At 48.0% G+C, this 22,431-nt stretch overlaps 1 long non-coding RNA gene across 1 annotated transcript in view; it reads right to left on the bottom strand.

Moving 5' to 3' along the window:
- Positions 1 to 22,220, bottom strand: part of LOC144892982 (uncharacterized) — a 49,730-nt gene extending 27,510 nt beyond the window's left edge. The window contains exons 1-2 of the long non-coding RNA XR_013624150.1: positions 22,157 to 22,220; positions 2,043 to 2,129 (exon numbers count right to left, since the gene is read on the bottom strand). This is a non-coding gene — a long non-coding RNA (uncharacterized LOC144892982). The remainder of the gene's footprint in view (positions 1 to 2,042; positions 2,130 to 22,156) is intronic.
- Between the last annotated feature and the right edge of the window lie 211 nt (positions 22,221 to 22,431).

Genomic DNA, 22,431 nt, shown 5'->3' with positions numbered 1-22,431 from the left:
CTTGTGGAATAGAATAGTTTATGAGGAGTATGTTTAACTTGTGGAATAGAATAGTTTATGAGGAGTATGTTTAACTTGTGGAATAGAATACTTTATGAGGAGTATGTTGAACTTGTGGAATAGAATAGTTTATGAGGAGTATGTTTAACTTGTGGAATAGAATAGTTTACGAGGAGTACGTTTAACTTGTGGAATAGAATTGTTTATGAGGAGTACGTTTAACTTGTGGAATAGAATAGTTTATGAGAAGTACGCTTAACTTGTGGAATAGAATAGTTTATGAGGAGTACGTTTAGCTTGTGGAATATAATAGTTTATGAGGAGTACGTTTAACTTGTGGAATAGAATAGTTTATGAGGAGTATGTTTAACTTGTGGAATAGAATAGTTTATGAGGAGTACGTTTAACTTGTGGAATAGAATAGTTTATGAGGAGTACGTTTAACTTGTGGAATAGAATAGTTTATGAGGAGTACGCTTAACTTGTGGAATAGAATAGTTTATGAGGAGTACGTTTAACTTGTGGAATAGAATACTTTATGAGGAGTATGTTTAACTTGTGGAATATAATAGTTTATGAGGAGTATGTTTAACTTGTGGAATAGAATACTTTATGAGGAGTACGTTTAACTTGTGGAATAGAATAGGTTATGAGGAGTACGTTTAGCTTGTGGAGTAGAATAGTTTATGATGAGTATGTTTAGCTTGTGGAATAGAATAGTTTATGAGGAGTACGTTTAACTTGTGGAATAGAATAGTTTATGAGGAGTACGTTTAACTTGTGGAATAGAATAGTTTATGAGGAGTACGTTTGGCTTGTGGAATAGAATAGTTTATGAGGAGTACGTTTAACTTGTGGAATAGAATAGTTTATGAGGAGTACGTTTAACTTGTGGAATAGAATAGTTTATGAGGAGTACGTTTGGCTTGTGGAATAGAATAGTTTATCAGGAGTACGTTTAACTTGTGGAATAGAATAGTTTATCAGGAGTACGTTTAACTTGTGGGATAGAATAGTTTATGAGGAGTACGTTTAACTTGTGGAATAGAATAGTTTATGAGGAGTACGTTTAACTTGTGGGATAGAATAGGTTATGAGGAGTACGTTTAACTTGTGGGATATAATAGGTTATGAGGAGTACGTTTGGCTTGTGGAATAGAATAGTTTATGAGGAGTATGTTTAACTTGTGGAATAGAATAGTTTATGAGGAGTACGTTTAGCTTGTGGAATAGAATAGTTTATGAGGAGTATGTTTAACTTGTGGAATGGAATAGTTTATGAGGAGTATGTTTAACTTGTGGAATGGAATAGTTTATGAGGAGTACGCTTAACTTGTGGAATAGAATAGTTTATGAGGAGTACGTTTAGCTTGTGGAATAGAATAGTTTATGAGGAGTACGCTTAACTTGTGGAATAGAATAGTTTATGAGGAGTACGTTTAACTTGTGGAATAGAATAGTTTATGAGGAGTACGTTTAACTTGTGGAATAGAATAGTTTATGAGGAGTACGTTTAACTTGTGGAATAGAATACTTTATGAGGAGTATGTTGAACTTGTGGAATAGAATACTTTATGAGGAGTATGTTTAACTTGTGGAATAGAATAGTTTATGAGGAGTATGTTTAACTTGTGGAATAGAATAGTTTACGAGGAGTACGTTTAACTTGTGGAATAGAATAGTTTATGAGGAGTATGTTTAACTTGTGGAATAGAATAGTTTATGAGGAGTACGTTTAACTTGTGGAATAGAATAGTTTATTGGGAGTTTGTTTAACTTGCGAAATGGAATAGTTTATTCAAAGTACGTTGAACTTGTGGAATATTATTGTTTATTCGGAGTACGCTTAACTTGCAAAATAGAATAGTCCACAGGAATAGTTCAGGAGTTGTGTAGTTCCGAGACAGAGTTCTTCATTGAAGGCCCCATTGAAGAAGCACATTGAAGAACATTCATTGTATATGGAGAACACAAATCTCAGACAATTTTAAATCTATACAGTATTATTAAAACAAGCAAGGTTGTGTGCAAGGAAAATGTACCTGCAATGGATTCCATTTCCACCTTGATATCATGTTCTGTTTGGCCAATCACATCCTCATGTATGGGCTGCCAGCCATTCACCGAATCTATATACATATGAAGATGATTAATTAAGTTATCCGACCGGGATGAAAGCCATGCCAATACAGTCATGTCTGCAGCCCCAGAAGGGCCTCTTGCAGTGCAAAAATGCCAAGATAAAATGCAGTCACAAAGTATGTAAAAGGCAAAGCTGCCAACCCGTTTCGCCCTTTTGGCGCTCGTCAGGTCAACACATCACTGTTGCATCCACTTAGTGACTTTGAAGCCTTCCGGCTTTATACTGATTGATGATGCACCTACTTCAAAACTTCAAAAGTCACTATGTCGATGGACTTCAGTCACTACATGGTTATGCATATATGTATGTATGTGTACTGTATACGTATATATGTACATACAAAGAGTAGGAAGTATCGCCAGCACCATGGCCAAATTCCTGCCCTCACCTGTAGAGTGCATTGCATCAGCGGCATAACTATGTCCTCAGCAAATGATGCTAACCTGCAATGTTGTGTGCATATGAAAGAAGAACCAAATCTGAAAACATTACTCGGCCACACTACTAGCAAGCAGAAATTGAAATAGAGATAACCATATGGTGTTGTAAAATTAAAATGAGTGATCCTTGCAGTAAAAAATATAAATAGCTTGCGGACCACCCACATATTGCATATGGTGGTACTTTCAACAACCTGCAGCTAACAGGAGAGATCAGAGGTAGCACACTCACCATTCATCTGGATTTTATTTTATTTCTGACCCAACTATGAGCTCTCACCCTGGTGCTTTGGAGACAGGATGTTGCATCAATAAGTATGCTGTGCTACTGAGAGATGTCAAGCCAGAGGACACCAATAGTGTTTGCCGGTGGTCATTAAATATTATATCGTGTCTTTCGCAAGAGTCGGCCTTATAAATCGCTACCCTAGCCAAATTCAATATTTCTGGCCAAACCTGCAGCCACCCTCTGACATAGTAACAAAACCTATTCATAATGGTTTTTTAGCCACAGCAACTGCTTCAGCAGAACCGATGCTCAGGATACAGAGTGTAGTCATTAATGACGATGATGATGATTCCCATGCCTTGCCCTCTCATTACTCACTCCCATCTCCACTTAATTTTGCATGTCCACCTTGCCGTTCTTTAACTCACCGACCTTTGCTTTTCTCTCCTTGCATCTGCCTTTCCTAAAGAAAATCTTGAATTTTGTTTTCCTGATTTGAAGTAAAGATCAAGAATTGAACAAGTGAAGAGATAAGAGAGCCGCATGGGCGACATTTGGAAAATTAATTTTTAACTTTTTTTTTTTTTTTTTTTTTTTTTTTTTTGTATACAAGATCGAGGCTCGTGAAAGAGCGAACATTAATCACACAGAAAGACAAACAGACACATAAAACAAATAACATCGGGAGCGGTAGACAAGATGGGGAGAGAGGGGGAAGGACACAAACACAACATTTGAGAGCAGGGACCGAGAGACATGGAGACATCGAGAGATCTGTGGGAGGGAGAGGGCTTTGGGGGGGAGGCATGTGAAGGGGGGGAGGCATGTGAAGGGGGGGAGGCATGTGAAGGGGGGGGGTGGGAGAGGTATAAACATATGGACACTGCCAGGATTTCCAGGAAATAAGTTGGAATTTCAAACAAGGTGGATCTGGGGTGAATTAGTGGGGGTAGAAAAGATCAAGGTTATGGATGGGGGAAGATAAGAGATGGTGGTGAACAGCTGTTTTAAAGACCTGGAGGGAGGAGAGGGATTGAAGGGAGTGTGGGAGTTTGTTCCACAGGCGGGAGAAAAGAGGAATGAAAGAGTGAAGGTGAGCAGAGAGCCGAGATTTCGGCAGTTTAACCATCAGAGGGTTACTGGCAGATCTTGTGCGACCTGTAGGAATATTTGGGGGACAGAGCACAGAGAGAGCTGGCGGAGCAAGGCCGGAGAGGAGTCGGTAGAAGACAGAAAGACCACCTACCTGCCTGCGGTGAGTGAGTGAAAGGCCCTCAGAGATAGCTTCATCATGAAAAGTAAACTGCCTTCATGCCTGAAAAAGAAAGTCACAATTAGTGCATAATACCAGGAGCAACAAATGGCAGTAAAACATGTTTTCTTACAAATAAGATGTAGAAAAAATTGATCACAATAAAAAATATCCCCAAGTGGGCTGACGGTCATCTCTTGAGATTACAGTTCAGACCTCTGCTGAGAGCTCCCTGATCCCTGAAACCCTGAACCAATAATAAAAAAATAACTCCCTGAACCCCCCTGAGAGCTCCCTGATCTGAAATTGAAAAGTCTAGGACTGAGTGATGTTGTGGACCATCGAGTAGAAGGGCTGCATCCGGTTTCAGCACAATCAGTTGGTAAATAACGGGTGAGTAGGGATCCAAAGTTTGGGGGTTAATCCCCCCTGGGAGCCCCCATGATCCAAAATCGAATACCCCAGCGATTGTGCGGGCTACGGTCTTGTAGTCATGTGTCAGATTTCAGAACAATAAGCCGGGAGACAAGGGAGGAGTAGCAAAAATAGCAAGAGGTTAACGGACGGATGGCCGACCGGACGGACTGACATCCGGACATCACGACCCATTTTCGAATTAATCTCTTCGAGAATCGAGAATCGATGACCTAAAATAACTGAAAAGGAGCTGGGTTCGACACAATGGAAGACCTGACAACGAATGGACAATAAAAATACAAAATGGCAAACAATAAAAGGATATGGAAGAAACAGAAATACAGTAACAACTAGAACGGCACTCAGTAGAGAGCATACATACCTCCACCTGGTTGGCCATATCACTCAATGGTTCACTTTTTTTTTCTTCTTTTTTTTTTCTTCTGCATACAAGATCGAGGCTCGTGAAAGAGCGAACATTAATCGCACAAAAAGTCAAACCGACGCATGAAACACAAATAAGGGGAGCGGTAGACAAAATGGGGAGAGAGGGGGAAGGACACAAACACAACATTTGAGAGCTGGGACACACGAGAGAACTGTGGGAGGGAGAGGGCTTGGGGGGAGGTGGGAGAGGTATAAAACATATGGACACTGCAAGGACTTCCAGGAAAGAAGTTGGAATTTCAAAAAAGTGTATCTGGGGTGAATTAGCAGGGGTAGAAAGGATCAAGGTTTTGGATGGGGGAAGATAAGAGATGGTGTTGAACAGCTGTTTTAAAGACCTGGAGGGAGGAGTGGGATTGAAGGGAGTGGGGGAGTTTGTTCCAGAGGCGGGAGAAAAGGGGAATGAAAGAGTGAAGGTGAGCAGAGAGCCTAGATTTTGGCAGTTTAACCATAAGAGGGTTGCTGGTAGATCTTGTGCGACCTGTAGGAATATTTGGGGGACAGAGCACAGAGAGAGCTGGGGGAGCAAGGCCGGAGAGGAGTCGGTAGAAGATAGAAAGACCACCAACCTGCCTGCGGTGAGTGAGTGAAAGGCCCTCGGAGTTAGCTTCATCGCAGGAGATTCCAATGATTCTGAAAGCTTTGGTTTCAACAGCGTGAAGCCGAGCTAGGTGTCTAGGTGTCTTAGAACTTAAAGAGAATTGTCACTTAAAAAATTTTTTTTATCATATCCGAATCCATATTCAGATCTTCACCAAAATCGAATCGACCTTTTCAGACACACAACCTCTCCACCAAGTTTCGTCCAAATCCGTCCACAACTTTTTGAGATATCCTGCTTTGCATCGTTTTTGGCCCTATCTCCCAATGGTGAAGAATTACTTAATAAAATTATAGTAGCCGGATACAAATCCTGATCTTCACCAAAACCTAATAATTTAGTCATTGTCACATACACTACATCCCTGCCAAATTTCGTCCAAATCTGTCCACAACTTTTTGAGATATCCTGCTTTGCATCGTTTTTGGCCCTATCTCCCAATGGTGAAGAATTACTTAATAAAATTATAGTAGCCGGATACAAATCCTGATCTTCACCAAAACCTAATAATTTAGTCATTGTCACATACACTACATCCCTGCCAAATTTCGTCCAAATCTGTCCACAACTTTTTGAGATATCCTGCTTTGCATCGTTTTTGGCCCTATCTCCCAATGGTGAAGAATTACTTAATAAAATTATAGTAGCCGGATACAAATCCTGATCTTCACCAAAACCTAATAATTTAGTCATTGTCACATACACTACATCCCTGCCAAATTTCGTCCAAATCTGTCCACAACTTTTTGAGATATCCTGCTTTGCATCGTTTTTGGCCCTATCTCCCAATGGTGAAGAATTACTTAATAAAATTATAGTAGCCGGATACAAATCCTGATCTTCACCAAAACCTAATAATTTAGTCATTGTCACATACGCTACATCCCTGCCAAATTTCGTCCAAATATGTCCACAACTTTTTGCGATATTTTGTTCACAAACGGACAGACAGCCAAACGGACAGACAGGGGTGAAAACATAACCTCCATCCACCATCAGTGGTGGAGGTAAAGATAAGATGGAGACAACAACACAACAACAACAGGCATTTTAAGGCCATTTTCCCTGCAAGAGCGGGGGATAGCCTTGCGGTCCCCACTCCCCATGACAATGTTAATGTTCTCCATTTTGCCCTATTTTCTGCATCTCCCCTTGCTAACCCCCTTGCCCGCATTTCTTCTTCGACCATCTTTAGCCAAGTCTTTCTCGGTCTTCCCCGTCCTCTACTTCCTTCTACATTCATTTCCTTCACTCTTTTCAACGAGTCACTTTCATCCTTCCTCAACACATGACCAAACCATCGCAACCTGTTTGTCTTCACAGCATCCATCACAGGCTCTATTCCCATCATCTTAAGCAATTCATCATTTGACTTCCTCTCTCTCAACGATACTCCGCACATCCACCGAACCATTCGCATTTCCACCCTTTCCAGCCTTCGTTGCTGCTCTACATTCATGACCCATGTCTCGCTCCCATAAATCATAACACTTCTCACACATGCAGCATACACCTTTGCCTTCAGCTTCAACGACACTCCCCTCATCATCAGCACGCCACTCAGTTCCCAAAACTTCTTACATGCACATCTCACTCGAGCAACCGTTGCCGAGTCTGATCCACCTTCTCCATTCAGCATGTCTGCAAGGTAACAAAATGTTTTCACACCTTCCAGCTTCACGCCATCTCCAAGATCCAACTCAACATTTCCTCCACCTGCAGCTCCCTCTGTGCACACCTTACACTTGAATGTAGATGCCACACTGGTTAATGACCCCCCTCAAACCACTACATTTTTGATGAACCCACTCAGCGCACATTGCGCATTGAATGGAATTCACTCCGACACCATTCCTGCACACAGCACACGGCCACTTCCCAGTTCTTTCCACCTCACCACATGCTTTACCACTTGCCATCACCTTCGTTTTTCCGATATTCACCTTCAGACCTTTTGTCTCCATACATTCCTTCCACTTTTTCATCTTCTCCTTCAGTCCATCCATACTTTCTGCAATCAACACCAGATCATCTGCATACAACAACTCCCACGGTAAACCCTCCTTTACGTTCTGAGCCAGCACCTCCATCACAGCTACAAATAGTAGTGGACTTAGTACCGACCCCTGATGCACTCCCACCTTCACCTCAAACTCACCACTGTTCCCGTCCTTCGTCCTTACAGCTGTGCGCGCTCTTTTGTACATTGCCATCACTACTCTGATCAACCATTCCTCCACTCCTAACTTCCTCAATGCCCATGTCACTACTTCACGTGGAACCCTATCGAATGCTTTCTCCAGATCAACAAACCCAAGAAACAACTTCTTCCTCTTCTCCATATACTTCTCCTGCAACTGTCTCACAATAAAGAGCGTGTCTGTCGTTCCTCTTCCTGGCATAAATCCAAACTGCATTTCGTCAATCTTCACTTTCTTCCTTATCCTCCTCTCCAACACCCTTTCCAATACCTTCATTCCATGTTCCAATAACTTTATCGCTCTATACGAGCCACACTCCAGAGGGTCACCTTTCCCCTTGTATAGAGGGACGAGGGTACTCAGTTCCCAAGCCACTGGAATGCGGCCTTCTTTCACCACCAGACTGCAGATCTCTGTCATTCTCTTCACACCCCAATTTCCCGCTGCCTTCAACATATGTCCCACAACTCCCATCGGCCCTCCCGCTTTTCTACTCTTCATTGCTTTTATCGCTTCCTCAACTTCCTTCTCGGTTATCTTCTCTGCCGGTCCTAAAACTGGGTTACTCTCTATGTTAAAGATAAGATGGAGAGAAGAAAGAAAAAAAGAATTGGGTGATATGTTGGGGAATTGTTTTTTTTGAGAAGGATAATTAAATTTTTAAAAACTGGTTAGCAATTATTTACATTTACCAACCACATTCATCCTAGGTTCGGGTGGGTAAGATAACTTTGAGTTGTACACACTTGTTGTGACCTGTCCAGCCGAGGTTTGAACCTTGACCGAGCTATTAACTGCCACCCTGATGCATGGTGATACGTCAGTGTTTGCGGTGTCCATTGGAAGTACGCTAAGCTGGAGGAACTGTCTGCTAGCATTCGTTGGTGGACGTTAAAGATCCCAAAAGATCCGTTAAAGATTTCTTCGTGAAGAGTAGATGAGTTATCACCAGCACTCTGAACAAATTCCAAATCCCTGCCATCTTCAGTTGAATGTCAGGCCTGGCCAGCCAGTTCGTTCGTGACAGGCTTGGGTCAAAATGTCCTCTGTCTGTCCCCATGTGAAGTTGAGAATACATGGGGCTGTTAAGGGAGTAGTGGTAGTCATAGATTAATACGGCATTTGTAAAGGGACACAAAAATGAACATGCATATCGAGTAAAACATAGGCGTTTTTGACATTTTCATGAAAATTAGAGTTGCCATGCTACACATTTAGCACAGCGAGAAACAGCAAGCAAAATAATCCTATATTTATGAGGACTGAGGAGTAGTGAATATCACAAGCAAACAGAAACAAAATATATTGTTAGGCATCTAGTTTTTTGGTTGCTTTGCAGACAGCTCATCTTGAACCTGAGCAACTGATGGGTTTTTTACTCCTGATTTACCTCCTTTAATTTAATTAAATTAATTTTATTTTTAATTAATTAAATTATTTTATTAAATTAATTAAATTTAATTATTAAATTATTAAATTAATATTAATATTAATATTATTTTAAATTTAATTTAAAATTTAAATTTAAATAAATTTAATTTAATTTAATTTAATTTAAATTTAAATTTAAAATAAAAATTTAAATAAAAAATTTAAATTAAATTAAATTTAAATTTAATTAATAAATTAATATTAATATTAATTAATTAATAAATATTAAATTAAAAATATTAAATTAATTAAATTAATTTTATTTAATTAATTTAATTTAATTTACCTCCTGAGATCTATTTTAAAAATATATCATGTCAGTACCCCCACTGCTTTGTTGTGAACAAAAAAATAAAAACAAAGTGAGATTTATTTACCCATTAATATCTGATGAAAAATTTCACAGGCGGGTCATTTCTTGTGATGTGCAGACAGGTTTGGTAGTATGTGAAGGATGGCAACCTGGAAACAGGTTATAAGGTCTCACCCTGAGAGCAGGAATACATCTGCAAATCATTCTGCTCCATGGTTTCTTTATCTAAGATGGGTTTCTTTATCTTTATCTTTCTTTATCTTTATAAGATGATGTGCATGTGTGTGATTAATTTGTTAAAAAATAATAAAGTTAGTATGACCTATGTACCAACCAATTGCAGACATTCTTCGGGACAAGCGTTGGACAAGCGCGATGTGTGTACACATTATAGGCAACAAATGGATAAGATGAAATAATTGTACACATGTGCAGTGCAGCCTATTTTACCAGTCCCTTTTGGACCATAATTGCACATTAAAGAGAACGGCACTCAGTACAGAGCAATCCTCCGCCTGGTTGGCCATATCACTCAATGGTGAAGAATCACTTAAAATAATTAAATAATTCTCACATCCGAAACCATATTCAGATCTTCACCAAAATCGAATCGATTCTTCCTTGGCGCACACACAACCTGTCCAAGAAGTTTCGTCCAAATCCGTCCATAACTTTTTGAGATATCCCGCTATGTATCGTTTTTGGCCCTATCTCCCAATGGTGAAGAATCACTTATAAAATTCTCGTAGCCGGATCCGGATCTTCACCAAAATCTAATCATTTCGTCCTTGTGACATACGCTACATCTCTGCCAAATTCCGTCTGAATCCGTCCACAACCTTTTGAGATATTTTGTTCACAAACAAACAGACAGACAAACAGACGGTGATGAAAACATAACCTCCATCCACCTTTGGTGGCGGCAGTAATAAACTTGCAAGTATTGACATTGCAGACATATTGGACAAACGTGATATGTACATGATGTCTACTGATGATAATTAGAGATGATGGATGAATTGTATATCGACACCAACTTCTGTAATAGAATAGAAAACTAATATTGTTTGGCATTTAAATTTTTTACCGTAAAATGAAGGACCGCAGAGCGGTCCCCTGCAATCCAGTGACAGTGTCTTGGTTAAGCGGTCCCTTTGAAACCATGAGACTGTAACTGGATTGAAAATACATTTACTTCTTCATCTTCTATAGTTTCGCATTTTCTACAAGCTATGGAATGTCCCTTCTTTTCTATAGTTTGCCACATGGCACATACCATATAAAGAGGCCTTTTCTATGCCCCTGGCATTTTCCCCAAGAATGTTAACTGCGGTGAGCACAACGAAGGCTGAGCCGCAACTGATTATTGCGTGGACGAAGCCGTCATATAATATAGGCATGCCCCGATGCCCGTGATACAACACGTTTAACAACACCAACTCATAACATCTTCTCATTGTTCAAAAGCACTAGTGAATGAAAGCTAGTACGAGTAGTATCACCAGCAATGGCTCACCCACTCTTTGCTCACCTAGGATATTTAATGTCCACGAAATAATGCAGACAGACGGGACACCCAATTAAATTAAACATGAGGGACGGTGTACACACACACACACACACACACACACACACACACACACACACACACACACACACACATATATATTATATATATATATATATATATATATATATATATATATATATATATATATATATATATATATATATAGTAGCGGTTACCGCTGGGTATACACAATCGCCTTGCACCTGCCGAGGACGCGGCCAGGGAGCGATCACCATGCCGGGCTCGCCCAGGCCGCCCGGACAGGCCCAGACGTGCCTCTCCCGGGCATGCCCTGACTCGCCTTTCCCAGGCTCGCCCGAGCCGTCCGGGCACGCCCAGTCTCGTCTTTCCCGGGCATGCCCAGACTCGCCTTTCCAGGGCTCGCCGAGGACGCCCGGGCACGCCCAGTCTCGCCTTTCCAGGGCTCGCTCAGGACGCCCGGGCATGCCCAGCCTCGCCTTTCCAGGGCTCGCCCAGGACGCCCGGGCACGTCCAGACTCGCCTTTCCAGGGCTCGCCCAGGACGCCCGGGCACGCCCGGTCTCGCCTTTCCCGGGAAAACGCTCCGGCATGACGTGTTTGAGTGTGTCTATATATTGCTGCCCGATAAACGGGCTTTTGAGAGTACCCGAGTTTGATTTGTGCAATAAAGCAACTCGGACGAATTCCCGTCTTTTGTCGCGTCAATCCGTTCGACTCGCGTTGGAGCACAGCTCCTTCACTGGTGACCCACGACATGGACACGGCAGTTGCCCTTAAACTGCCTACCTTCTGGGAGGCTCACGCGGCGGTTTGGTTCACCCAGGCGGACTCCCAGTTTGCCCTGCGAGGCATCACCGCCGACGACACCCGCTTCCACCATGTGGTAGCGGCGCTCGGCTGCGCCACCGCGGCACGCGCCCTGAGCCTCCTCCAGCGCCCGCCAGCCGCTGACAAGTATGGCGTGATCAAGACGCTCCTCCTCGACGCCTTCGCCCTCTCGCCGGCGGAACGCGCACGACACCTGCTCGACCTGCCCAAGCTCGGCGACACGCGCTCGTCCGAGCGAATGGATTACATGCTCTCGCTGCTCGGGGTGCACCCTTCAGATTTTCTTTTCCGGGAGCTGTTCCTCCGCCAGCTGCCTAGCCAGGTCCGCTTCGCCCTGGCGGCCACACAGATCGCGGATCCCCGCGCCCTCGCCAGGGAAGCCGACAAGATCTCCTCGGCAGGCCAGCACATCGGGGCGGCTACCTGGAGCCCGCCGCCATCCGAGGCGACGCCCATGGCGCCCGAGCGCCCTGTGCGGTTGGAGGCCGAACTGCCAGTGCAAATGGCGGCCGCCACGCCGCGCCGACCGCTTCCAACACGACGGCCGGGGCCTCCACCTGACCAGGCGTGGTGTTATTACCACGCCAGGTTCGGACAGAAGGCTCGGACATGCCGACCCCCGTGCACTTTCGGCAAGTCGGGAAACGGCCCGGCCGGCGTTCATTACCAGCCCGGCCGGCATTCATTATCATTACCAGATCGGAGATCTCGCGAGATCTTGGAGACGGCGGCAGCGATTCTCGAAGCTCCACACGGTCTCCACGTTTTCAAAGTTGTCTGTTCACAATTGTATTTTGTCGAAGCTGTATTTATCTTTCGGTGTGTGAAGTTATAGAGTGCCCCTTGGAAGTTTCTCGGTGTTTATCTTTCATAAATTAATCGTCTGTTTGCCGCGTCGCGAGCAAGGATTTTGCCGCGTTGCGAGCGATTTGAAATCGAAGTTAAGTAATTGTTCCCATTTGTATTTTCGTGATAACTGTATTTATTTTATGGTGTGTACGTACGTATATTTTGTCCCGAGGAAGATTTTCGGTGCAAATCTTTCATACCTGTATTGAAAATCGTGTTAATTCGTGTCATGTCTTGAAGCCTTGCACAGTGTACACTGTACAACCTTGAGGCTTTGTTTTTCTCTCAGCGGTCCGTCGTTTGTGATCCAATAACTTTCGTTCTCTGTTTTCCCAGTCTTTTCACCCCAAAGCCTACTTCCTTGTGTAAATCTCAACTCAAAAAAAAAAAAAAAATTGCCTTCTCTGTTCTCATTCGTTTATTCATTCTTATTCATTCGTTCGTTCTTCGACCACGTGTTTCTCCCCCATTTCCCCAGATAGTTTTCACTGTTATTAACCTTCAATGTTTACACTTTCCCCTCAAGTTATGTATTCCGTCATCTATCTATAATTCCAGTAATCTCTGTGTGTGTGTGTGTGTGTGTATGTGTGTATGTCTGTGTGTTTGTCTGTGACCGCTGTTTCTCGACAACCACGGGTCCGATATACTTGAAACTTGCCAGGTATATTGCTGGGGACCTGAGGATGTGCCTTTTCAAGGTTTCATATTAATCGGACAAGTAGTTACCGAGCTATGGCGATTTCTTTACCAAACTCCGCAAGCCGTTCGCTTTGGACCAAACCATTTCATGTAAATAGAGGGGGGGGGATTGTCACCGTACTCGCAAGCCGTTCGCTTTGGACCAAACCATTTCATGTAAATAGAGGGGGGGGATTGTCACCGTACTCGCAAGCCGTTCGCTTTGGACCAAACCATTTCATGTAAATAGAGGGGGGGGATTGTCACCGTACTCGCAAGCCATTCGCTTTGGACCAAACCATTTCATGTAAATAGAGGGGGGGGATATAATTTTAGATATATATATAGTACGGGCATGCCCTAGTCTATCTATAATTCCAGTAATCTCTGTGTGTGTGTGTGTCTGTGTGTTTGTCTGTGACCGCTGTTTCTCGACAACCACGGGTCCGATATACTTGAAACTTGCCAGGTATATTGCTGGGGACCTGAGGATGTGCCTTTTCAAGGTTTCATATTAATCGGAGAAGTAGTTACCGAGCTATGGCGATTTATTTACCAAACTAATCACAGAACAGGTTGCGGGGTAGGCCAGCCAATCACAGAACACGTTGTTGCGTAGGCGTGGCCGATGTGAATTCGAGGCGTAGCGGGCGCCATTTGGAGGAGCTGGGAGGACTCAGTCGTGATAGAGTAAGCCTGAGTGAGTATATCAAGACAAGAACAAGATCTAGAAGGAGGTATGTACGGTGCGATTCATATAATATATTGTTTAGTTATCGTCGATGAGGAATTTGGGGTCGGAATGGGTGATCGGCCTGGGTGACTGGGTCTCGACTAGATGCTGGGCCGCACCAAGGAACGGGCACCCACGTACGGGCACGTCCTAGTATATTATAACACCCTTTTCTTCTTCTTAAAAGGCTGCTTTCGACTTGCTCACCAAATCTATTCATCCCAAAAAAAAATTCCATCTCTTATAGTGCCTTTTTTCTACATTCCCTAAACTCTCGTGCACTCCATCCTCCATCCAGCGTCCTTAAACGTATTTTTGACTCGAAGGTCACAAGAAACTCATTTTGCAATAAATGTTCGTTTCCCATTAATCGTACACTTTCGAAAATCAAATCTCACCCCTCCACTCCAAATCTTCCCCATAACCCCTCCCCTCCAAATCTTCCCCATCACCCATCCCTTTCAAATCTTCCCCCTTTCCCCTCCCCTCCTAATCCTCCCCATCACCCATCCCTTTCAAATCTCCCCCCTTGCCTCCTCCCTCCTAAACTACCCCCTCACCCCTCCCCTCCAAGACTCCCCCTCGCCCCTCCCCTCCTAGACTCCTCCCTCACCCCTCCCCTCCAAATCTCCCCCATATCCCATCCCTTTCAAATCCCTCCCCTTGTCCCTTCCCTCCCAAACCCCCCCCCTAGCCCCTCCCCTTCAAATCTCCCCACCCTCATTTCTTCTCAATTTCCCCCCTCTCACTCCCCCTCCTCAAAGCGTCCTCCCCGCTTCTTCCCCCTTCCAACTCTCACCTCCTTCTCCCCCAACCTTCTGCCTCGCTCTTCCCCCTCCTCAAATAACACCTCATTGTGCCTCACCCAATCACCATCAAACCTTTTGTCCGCCCCATCCTTCCCTTTCTCCGAGCTATTCTGAAATCTCTGACACACCTTCAACAGCTCTCCCTACCTCTTCCACCTCTTCCACATCTTACCCTGCCCCTCCTCCCCCTGTTCTGTATCCGATGCTCCCCCTTCCTCTTCATTAATGGTATGGACCTCAAACATCCGGGGCCTTCGTTCAAACTTAACTGATCTCTCCATACAGGTTGCTTCTGTCAAACCAGACGTGATCTGCTTAACAGAAACTTTCCTCCTTCACGATGTCTCTGATTCCTTAGTATCTCTCCCGGGTTACTCCCTCCTCCGGTATGATAGACCTGAGCCTCGTCCTGGAGGTGGGGTTGCTATCTTTATCAAAAACTCTCTTGCTCACTCACCCTGCACTGTACTCTCTCCACCTCACCCCCAGGAATACCTCTGGCTACGGCTTCCCCTTCGCTCCCACCTCTTGTTCATATGTGTGTTGTACCGTCCACCAAACAGTGATGACTCCATCTACATCTCGCTGTCTGATAATATGGACCAACTTCTATCTACTCATCCCAACTCTCTCTTCCTCATATGTGGTGATTTCAACTGTCATCATGCCAGTTGGCTGGGTGTGGGTACCTCCCTCACCAGCCATGGCTCCTCAGCAAAGGACTTCTGCGACTCACTGGGACTGACACAATCTGTCAATTTCCCGACCCGGATCTCAGTCAACGGAGCATCTTCTCTTCTAGACTTGGTTATGACTAACTTCCCTGAAAATGTCTGCTGCTCTTCTTCTGCGCCAATCGGATCATCTGATCATGTCCTTGTTAAAGTGGACATCTCTCTGACCATTCTCAGGGAGCCTGCTCAGCGTCGACGAGTCTGGCATTTCACTCAGGCCAACTGGCACGGTCTTCAAGCAGCCATCAATCATCTGGACTGGTCTCCCATCTCTACCACCTCTGACATCAACTCATCCTGGGAATTCTTCCAAAGTAAATTGCTCTCCCTCATGCACAGATTTATCCCATCTCGTCTTCAGTTGTCATACCCTTCCTCCCGTCCATGGTACATGGAATCTTGTGGTGAGGCTGTTGCCCAGAAACAACTTGCCTTCGTCTCCTGGAAAGCAAATCCAACGGAAGGAAATCTCATTTACTTTCACAAAGCCCGAAACAAGTGTGTGTCCACCCTCAGGAGAGCCAGGAAACAATATCTCTCGGTTCTCAAGACCGAACTCTCTTATCTGTCTCCCTCTTCCAAATCCTGGTGGCGTCTGGTCAAATCCGTTTCTGGTGTTTGTTCCCCCTCCATCCCCTCCCTGACCTCAAACGGCTACACAGCTGACTCCGCACGTGAAAAAGCTGAATGCCTCAACTCTGTGTTTGCCTCTAAATCTTGTGTCCCAAACCCATCCCTCTCTGTACCCACCATACCCAGTCGTACCCAGCTGCTCCTGGACTCCGTGTCCTTTCCTCCTGACAAGGTGGAAACGTTTCTGTCAACCCTCGACTCTGATTCTGCAACTGGACCCGACGGCATCAGCCCACAAGGCCTAAAATCCTGCTCTGCCGCTCTATCTCATCCTCTCTCTGTTCTCTTCACCCTCTCTTTTGCTCAAGGTCAACTGCCATCTGCTTGGAAATCAGCCAACATCACCGCTTTGCACAAAAAAGGTGCAAAAACAGATCCTAGCAACTACAGACAAATCAGCCTTCTCCCAATTATCAGCAAAGTCATGGAATCCATCATTGCTTCGGATATGAAATCTTTCCTCTTCTCCAATGCCTTGATCTCTGAACATCAATTTGGTTTCAGACCAGGTCACTCTACTCTGGACATGCTGCTTCTGCTGTCTCAACAATGGATGGAGGTCCTCAATGCCAAACAGGAAATTAGAGCTGTCTCCCTTGACATATCACATGCCTTCGATACGGTCTGGCACCCTGCTCTGCTCACCAAACTCTCCTCCTTTGGTATCCATGGAAATCTCCACGCATGGCTGGCTGACTTCCTCTCTAGTCGTTGTCAACGTGTGGCCCTGAATGGGGTTCTTTCATCTCCTCTTCCTGTTCAGGCTGGAGTTCCCCAAGGCAGTGTTCTGGGCCCTGTGCTTTTTCTGGTCTTCATCAATGATCTCTCTGACTCTCTTGAAAATCCTCTCTATCTCTTTGCTGATGACTCCACTCTCTGCCGCTCCAGTCCTCTTCCCTCAGATCGGCAGTCTGCAGCCTCCTCACTCTTTGAAAACTTGGACAAAATCACAGACTGGTCAAACAAGTGGAACATGTCTTTCAAACCTGACAAATCTCACACTCTTACTATGTCTCTCCGAAAAGATCGACTGGCCAACCCTCCCATCTACTTTCTCAACAATCCTCTCCAAGAAGTTCTGTCGCTCAAGCTTTTGGGTCTCGCTATCTGCCATGATCTTTCTTGGGAAAACCACATTTCCAAGCTGGCCTCCAAAGCCAGTCGCCGACTGGGCATCCTCCGTCGTGCGAAGTCCTTCCTCGGCACACGTGAGCTCCTCACCACATACAAGGCTTTCATCCGCAGCCCAATGGAATACTGTTCTCCCCTATGGGCCGGTGCTCCTGCCTCACACCTAGCTCGGCTTCACGCTGTTGAAACCAAAGCTTTCAGAATTATTGGAATCTCCCGCGATGAAGCTATCTCTGAGGGCCTTTCACTCACTCACCTCAGGCAGGTAGGTGGTCTTTCTGTCTTCTACCGACTCCTCTCCGGCCTTGCACCCCCAGCTCTCTCTGTGCTCTGTCCCCCAAATATTCCTACAGGTCGCACAAGATCTGCCAGCAACCCTCTGATGGTTAAACTGCCGAAATCTCGGCTCTCTGCTCACCTTCACTCTTTCATTCCTCTTTTCTCCCGCCTCTGGAACAAACTCCCTCACTCCCTTCAATCCCACTCCTCCCTCCAGGTCTTTAAAACAGCTGTTCACCACCATCTCTATCTTCCCCCATCCAAAACCTTGATCTTTTCTACCCCCGCTAATTCACCCCAGAGCCAACTTGTTTGAAATTCCAACTTCTTTCCTGGAAGTCCTGGCCGTGTCCATATGTTTTATACCTCTCCCACCCCCTCCCCCTTCCCATGCTCCCCCCCCCCCCCAAAGCCCTCGCCCTCTCTCAGATCTCTCGATGTCTCCATGTCTCTCGGTCCCTGCTCTCAAATGTTGTGTTTTTTGTCCTTCCCCCTCTCTCCCCATCTTGTCTACCGCTCCCGATGTTATATGTTTTTGTGTCGGTTTGTCTTTCTGTGTGATTAATGTTCGCTCTTTCACGAGCCTCGATCTTGTACACAAAAAAAAAAAAAAAAAAAAAAAGCCATGCAACTTGCTCGGGCCACTCGGGCAACTTGCTTTTTATCAAAGACAAAGCGTGCGGGTGGCGTTTCCTTTGTGACACCTGCGCCCAACTGAGCGTCATACCCGCCTCCGAGCAGGACAAGCAGACCGCCGTTTGCGGCCCCTCCTTGGTCGCTGCCAACGGATCGGCCATACACACCTTCGGCCCGCGCAACGTCACCCTCTGCTTCGGCAGCCAGCGCTTTAATTGGACCTTTGTGACCGCAAGCGTGCCCATGGCTTTGCCGGGCGCCGACTTCCTCTGCGCGCACGGGCTGCTGGTCGACGTCAAACGGCGTCGCCTTGTCAACGCCGAGACCTTCAGCTCCCTGGCATGCGCGATGAGCAGCTCCGCGCCGACCAAACTAGCGTGCGCCCTCCCGGCGGCGAACGAGTTCGCTCGCCTGCTCGTGGAATTCCCGGCCCTCACGCGGCCGACGTTTTTGGCCGTTGCAGTGCGGCATGGCATCGAGCACCACATACCCACTACGGGCCCGCCGGTCTACGCCAGAGCCCGCCGCCTCGACCCGGCCAAGTTCGCCGTGGCCAAAGCCGAGTTCGACGCATTGGAGCACCTCGGCATCGTGCGGCGCTCCGATAGCGCATGGGCCTCACCATTGCACATCGTGCCAAAGCCGGGGGGCGGATGGCACCCATGTGGCGACTACCGCCACCTCAACGACGTTACCACCCCCGACAGGTATCCGATCCCGCACATCCAAGACTTTTCCGACCGGTTGGCGGGGCGGGTCATTTTTTCGAAAATTGACTTGATACGGGGATACCACCAGGTACCTGTCAGGCCGGCCGACATCCCAAAAACGGCCGTCATTACGCCGTTCGGCCTGTTCGAATTCTTGAGGATGCCGTTTGGCCTCAAGAACGCGGCCCAGGCGTTCCAACGCTTGATGGACGGCGTGCTGTGCGACCTGCCATTCCTCTTCGTCTACGTGGACGACATCCTCGTCACCAGCACGTCCCGGGCCGAGCACCTCCTCCACCTCCGAACACTGTTCGGGCGCCTCAGTGAGCACGGCTTAATCGTCAACCCGGCCAAATGCCACTTCGACACGACGGCCGTTGACTTTTTGGGCCACCACATCACCAAGAACGGGGCCGTGCCGCTGCCGACCAAGGTCGAGGCCATCACCAAGTTCCCGCGTCCCCGCTCCATCAAGGCCCTGCAGGAGTTCCTCGGCATGGTGAATTTTTATCACCGTTTCGTGCCCCGCGCTGCTCAGCTCATGCGGCCCCTTTACGAAGCCCTCCAGGGCAAGCCAGCCAAGCATGACATCGTCTGGTCCGCGGCCATGGACGCGGCATTCACGAGCGCGAAGCGGGCCCTCGCCGATGCAACGCTGCTGGCTCACCCGGTGCTCGACGCTCCCATCGCCCTCACTACGGACGCCTCCACCTATGCGGTGGGCGCCGTACATGAACAATGGGTGAACGGGGTTTGGCAGCCACTCGTTTTTTTTAGCCGGCAACTCCGGCCGAACGAGTTCAAATACAGCACATTTGACCGCGAGCTCCTCGGTCTATACCTGGCCGTTCGCCATTTCCGCCACCTCCTGGAGGGCCGCCTGTTCACGGCTTTCGTCGACCACAAGCCGTTGGTTTACGCAATGGCCAAAGTCACGGAGCCGTGGTCGGCCCGCCAGCAGCGCCACCTCTCAGCCGTGTCAGAATTTACCACGGACATCCGGCACGTCGCCGGAAAAGACAACGCCGTGACCGACTGTCTTTCTCGGGCCAGCGCGAACACGGTCCACCTCGGCGTGGACTTCGCGCTCATGGCGGCCGACCAGACCACCGACACCACGGTGCAAGCCCTCCGGGCGGCGGACACGGGCCTCCGCCTGGCCGACGTCCCCTTCGCAGACACTGTCCTGCTCTGCGACGTCTCCCAAGGCCAGCCTCGCCCCGTCGTGCCCGTTACCTGGCAGCGCCGCATATTCGCCTCCCTTCACGGCCTTTCCCACCCAGGCCGGAAAGCTTCCCAGAAGCTGGTGTCGGCGCGTTTCGTCTGGCACGGACTTCGACGGGACGTCCGCGATTGGGCCAACGCCTGCACGGCCTGCCAGCGGGCCAAGGTCCACCGCCACACTCAGGCCCCGCTGGCACCTTTCACCGTGCCCGAACGGCGTTTCGACCACGTCAACATGGACTTGGTGGGCCCCCTTCCCCCATCGCGGGGTTTCACACACCTGCTCACCATGGTGGACAGGACCACCAGGTGGCCGGAGGCCGTTCCCCTCGTCTCCACCACCACCGCCGACGTGGCGCAGGCTTTCATCGCCACCTGGGTCGCCCGTTTCGGCGCACCGGCGGACATCTCTTCGGACCGCGGTCTGCAGTTCACCTCCGAGCTGTGGGGCGCGGTCGCCCGCAACCTGGGGGTCAAGCTCCACCGTACCACGGCCTACCACCCCCAAGCCAATGGGTTGTGCGAGCGTTTTCACCGCTCCATGAAGGCCGCGCTCATGGCCGGCCTCCAGGACGGCGGTTGGGTCGACCGGCTGCCGTGGGTCCTTTTGGGCCTCCGCACGGCCCCCACGGAGGACCTCCAGGCGTCCACCGCCGAGCTCGTCTACGGCCAGCCGCTACATGTCCCGGGCGAGTTCGTGCCCGACGCTACCAGTCCCTGGTCCGCAGCTCGCCAGCGCTTGGACCTCCAGGAGGCCGCCCGACGGTTTACCCCCATGCCAACGTCCCGCCACGGTGGCCCCCAGTCCTACGTCCCCCCAGCGCTTCGCACAGCGGAGTACGTTTTTGTGCGTCATGCCGCACACCGGGGGCCACTCCGGCCGCCATACGACGGACCCTTCCGGGTCCTGCGACGGGACGACAAGTCTTTCGTCATCGACGTCGGCGGCAGGTCGGACCGGATTTCGGTGGACCGCCTCAAGCCGGCGCACGTGGACGTCGACCAACCACCACGGTTGGCCCTTGCTCCGCGGCGAGGCCGCCCCCCGTCCACGGTTCCCCCCGCTCGACCACCCACCACCACACCGGACCCCCCCCCCCCACGACCCTCCAGGGGTCGCTTCGGCCGGGTCATCAGGACCCCCCTTAAATTGACCCTGCCGGTGCAAGTCGATTCTGGAGGGGCGTGTGTAGCGGTTACCGCTGGGTATACACAATCGCCTTGTACCTGCCGAGGACGCGGCCAGGGAGCGATCACCATGCCGGGCTCGCCCAGGCCGCCCGGACAGGCCCAGAGGCGCCTCTCACGGGCATGCCCAGCCTCGCCTTTCCAGGGCTCGCCCAGGACGCCCGGGCATGCCCAGCCTCGCCTTTCCAGGGCTCGCCCAGGACGCCCGGGCATGCCCAGCCTCGCCTTTCCAGAGCTCGCCCAGGACGCCTGGGCATGCCCAGCCTCGCCTTTCCAGGGCTCGCCCAGGACGCCTGCCGCCTGGGCATGCCCAGCCTCGCCTTTCCAGGGCTCGCCCAGGACGCCCAGGCACGCCCGGTCTCGCCTTTCCCGGGCAAACGCTCCGGCATGACGTGTTTGAGTGTGTATATATATATTGCTGCCCGATAAACGGGCTTTTGAGAGTACCCGAGTTTGATTTGTGCAATAAAGCAACTCGGACGAATTCCCGTCTTTTGTCGCGTCAATCCGTTCGACTCGCGTTGGAGCACAGCTCCTTCAATATATATATATATATACACACACACACACACACACACACACACACATATATATACACACACACATATATACACACACACTTATGCCTCGTCCTGTTTACGAAACACCAGGTTGACAGTTTATAGCTGAGAAGGGATTCGAGCCCAGGATGGCCACCTCAGATCGGCAGGCGCGCATGCGTCTTCTCGGATGTCCTGCCACCCATCCTTTCTTTCATTATATTATAATTATATGCTCCGGCACATCGTTCTTCCATCATTCCGTGAATACGAGATTTTGCATAAAAATTTACCCACAATGTTAATACATCATACAGCTTCAATGGTATCGTTTTATTTTTGTGGTCATGCAGCTCCAGGCAGTCATTTGACGAGTGATTTAGTTGGGGTGTATCGTGCGAAAGTCTTAGCTTTGCTGGCACCGTCCAAATA

This window comes from Myxine glutinosa, chromosome 1, assembly GCF_964187855.1.
Source record: "Myxine glutinosa chromosome 1, kmMyxGlut1.1, whole genome shotgun sequence".
Classification (NCBI taxonomy): domain Eukaryota; kingdom Metazoa; phylum Chordata; class Myxini; order Myxiniformes; family Myxinidae; genus Myxine; species Myxine glutinosa.
The sequence above is the reverse complement of the archived record's forward strand: the minus strand, read 5'-3'. Positions and strand labels throughout refer to the sequence as shown.